Genomic DNA, 3,992 nt, shown 5'->3' with positions numbered 1-3,992 from the left:
CTGGTGGAGAGAAGGAGAGGCACCGTGAGTGGAGAAGGAAAGGGTTGGGATGACATCGTGTAGGGCCACGTGAGGAAGTTGCACTGGGGCCAGGCCACCTCCAAAGTAACCTGGGGGTCAGAGAGGGGAGCAGTGTCACCCCAGCCCTGAGGTGAGACAGAAAACCTGGCACGAGGTCTTTGTGCCTCACGTACCAGGAACAGAGAGAGTGGGGCTGGCCCACCTACGAAGCCGGCCTTGATTGCTCTCCAAGTGGGTGCCACACCAGGGACACAGGGCACAGAGCGCTGCAGACAAGGCTCTACGTTGTGGATGGAGAAGCGAGCGGTCTGGCTAATCTGGTACCAAGCACCCCAGCCATGATGGGGGAAGCCCATGGAGCTATGGAGTCACCTAGAAGGGGCTCCATCCCAATATCCAATACTGAAGGGTCACTGCAGGTCACCGAGAGGAAGACACATCCACATGGAAAACCAAAGAGCAAGGATTTAGGAGCCAAGGGGAAGGGTGGTGGCCCAGATAGGGAGCAAGGAGAGTCTGGGGAGGCATTAGGACCTCACACTCTGAAGAGGTGCTTCTTACAATACCTGCAGTAAAGGACCAGTTTCTTAAACTTTCAACAAATTACACACCAATATTTTTGTAAACATGCATTGAGAAGGAATTACTAGGAAAGTGAAATGTCAAAGATTTTAAGAGGGCTCAGTTTTTAAACTACTTGATTCAATAGACAGAACTCACTGTCGAACCGCGAGAACTTCCAGACACTCGTTCTCCTTTCCTGTGTTTAACGACAGGAGGGTGACCAACAGTTCACGGGCACAAAGAACACTTGGAGCGGCCCTGACCTACGGTTTGCAAGTGAAGAGATGTATCACGGGCAGGGGGACCTGAGACTCTCCTGCCGAAAGCACTTCCCGGGTGTAGCCGGTGTTCAGACTCTTGAAAACCAGGTCTGGAAACTACCCATGCACCTGACTGAATTGTCACAGTTGAATCTTCCAGACCCCTCCTTGCTAACACCAGGGCAAATATTCTGATAGAGAGAGTGGGGCCCTGGCGACTGGAACGGGGAGAGTTGGGGAACGAGCTGGAAGAAGTGATGGGGAACTCACTCTCCCTTTCTACCCCTTCTTCTAAGTGCTTATCACTGGGTGCCGTGCAAGTCTTCTACTGACTGACAATAAACCCTCTTTTGTGCAATGTGACGGACTTGATTAAAAACATAAACAACATAAACTTGATTAAAAACAAAACATAAACAGAAGCTCAAACACATCACAAAGGCTGTCCCCACGCCTCTCTCCCTTGTTCTCCACGGCTCAGCTCTGTTCTCCCACGTGTGTTACACACATCGAGCCCAGGGGCTCCTAAAATACTTCTCATGTTCCACTGTAACTTCTCGCCTCAAATTTATCCCATATCAGGCTGCAACCTTCTTGAATTATTTACTACTCTAACCTACTCAAGGGCACAAGGATTGGCATGAAGCAGATGGTCAATACCTGATTGTTGACTGAATGCAGAAATGGGTCCAAAGGAAATAATGCTGCAGCTTACAGTAGAGACTGGGAGTTGTCGGGCTACAGATCTGAGGGGGAAGGGCGTTCCAAGTGCAGGGAACAGCATGAGGAATGGCATAGAGGTGTGAGAGGACTCGGAAGATGTTTGGTTAGAGTCCAGAAAAGAGTAGGCCCTTTTGATGCACATTGTGGAGATAAATGTGTGAAGCATTCAACTTGTCAACTTATAATTAAGAGCCTGAGATTTTATTCAATATATGAAACAATTGAGTTAAAAGTTTCCACAGAGTTCATGTCTGGCTTCACCTTTTGTTTTCTAGGATTCGTTTACCACACTCATTCATTTGTTCATTCAATAATCATTTAATCACAGCATCAAACCGATTTTTTTAAACAAGCAAAACTTAAGCTGAAAAAGAAGGTGCTCAGCTAGGACGCACAGCCTATTCCATTTCTTCAATCCCCCAGTGCACACACACTATTTTGGTAAGTGTGCAGGGGAAGGAATGGCCTGTCCTCTGAAAGACGTGATCAAGGGAGATCATCTGGTTATTTGTTGTTGTATACAAATAAACACACTCTAGCCTGGGTGGCTCAGTCAGTTGGGCAGCCGACTTCGGCTCAGATCATGATCTCACAGCTCGAAGGCTCGTGGGTTCGAGCCCCGCGTCGGGCTCTGTGCTGACAGCTCAGAGCCTGGAGCCTGCTTCCAATTCTGTGTCTCCCTCTCTCTCTGCCCCTTCCCTGCTCATTCTCTCTCTCTCTCTCTCTCTCTCTCTCTCTCTCTCTCTTTCTCTCTCTCTCAAAAATAAATAAACATTAAAAATAATAATAAAAAAATAAACACACTCTAAACCTTAGGAGCTTAAAACGACGATCCCTCACGGTTGTGTGGGTTGACTTGCAGCTCCCTACTTCTTGCTCAGGCTCATACGTGGTTCTAGTCAGATGATTACTCGGGCTGGGGTCATTGCACACGTCTTCCGTCGCTTGTCCGGTGCCTGCCTGGAAGGGCGGAAGTTACCAGATCCCGGGCCTGCAGCCTCTCTGGCTGGGCTGGGCTCCCTCAGGGCATGTGACCTCAGCAAAGACACATCTTGTACACGGACGCTCAGGGCTCCAAAAGCAAGTGTTCTCAGACGAAAACCAAAGGCTACCAATCTCTTACGGCACTGCACCATTTCTGTGTTATTCTGATGGCCAAAGCCACCACGGAATTCATCCGGATTCAAGATCAAGGACACAGACCCGATCTCTCAAAGGCTGGGGTGGAGGAGAGCTGGAATGCTAAAAACTGAAGGCCCTTGTTTATCTGCCACACAGATACTTAAGGATTCGTGCAAACTCGATCCCTGAAAAGTCAGTAGAGCACACAGCTGTCTGGGGGAGAGTCTTCCCTGGAGTCTGGACTTGATAAGAGATAGATCAGTTGATACCCGAACCTGATTTGTAAATGATTGTATCAGTAAGCTTTCCTGAAAAGATTCGAGGGGCGGCATTGCGCTGTCATTAGCTAAACCACAGGCTTGCTTATGTAAGATATGTGACTCAAGGCACAGTTTATCTCTCTTGGAAGCATGTTATTTTGGAAAGTATTCCTAGTATCGCATTCCACTTGTGGTGATGATGGTGATGATGAAGGAACACGTGACCACACGGCTGTTTCTTGGGCGAGGCTCCCAAAGTCATAAAGGAGATGATTCAATGCAGAGTCTATAATGTGGATACAGCTGAAAGTATTTTGTCTTTGTTTTGTCTCGCTGCAGAAACAATTTGTTTCAGGGTCACACCTCCTTTAAGGGGCTGAAATCCACCTTGGACGATCTCACCCATCCCTTGAATCACTTCCAGATCTCAGTTTTCCCTTCTGTCATGTAAGGAGGTTTAATTGGGTTATTTTTTAACAGATATCTTTCCATTCTAAAAAAAAAAAACCATCAGTACTCACTGAGCAATGTATCTCAGTGTGACAAGAACTGATGCATACACATGACACACGTTAGTGAGCGGGACTCTCCCGAAAACCTTTTAGGGAGATATTATTATTCTTGTCTCTGTTCTCCTGCAAAGGAAGCAGGCTTCACAGGAAAATCCACCAGCCACGTTCTGCATGCCCAGTAGAGAAGACAGTCAGGGTTCACACTCCTCTCTGCCTCTCACCAAAATCTTAATCCTTCCAGTTTATTTTTATTTGAGTACAGTTGTGCACTACTGATGGGAATGCAAACTGGTGCAGCCACCGTGGTAAACAGTATGAAAGCTCCTCAAAAAGTTATAACTACAGGGGCGCCTGGGTGGCGCAGTCGGTTAAGTGTCCGACTTCAGCCAGGTCACGATCTCACGGTCCGTGAGTTCGAGCCCCGCGTCGGGCTCTGGGCTGATGGCTCAGAGCCTGGAGCCTGTTTCCGATTCTGTGTCTCCCTCTCTCTCTGCCCCTCCCCCGTTCATGCTCTGTCTCTCTCTGTCCCA

Source organism: Lynx rufus, unplaced genomic scaffold, assembly GCF_022079265.1.
Source record: "Lynx rufus isolate CCGP_SWC_20201006 ecotype Redwood Valley unplaced genomic scaffold, mLynRuf1.p SCAF_9, whole genome shotgun sequence".
NCBI classification, from domain to species: Eukaryota; Metazoa; Chordata; class Mammalia; order Carnivora; family Felidae; genus Lynx; species Lynx rufus.
The sequence above is the reverse complement of the archived record's forward strand: the minus strand, read 5'-3'. Positions refer to the sequence as shown.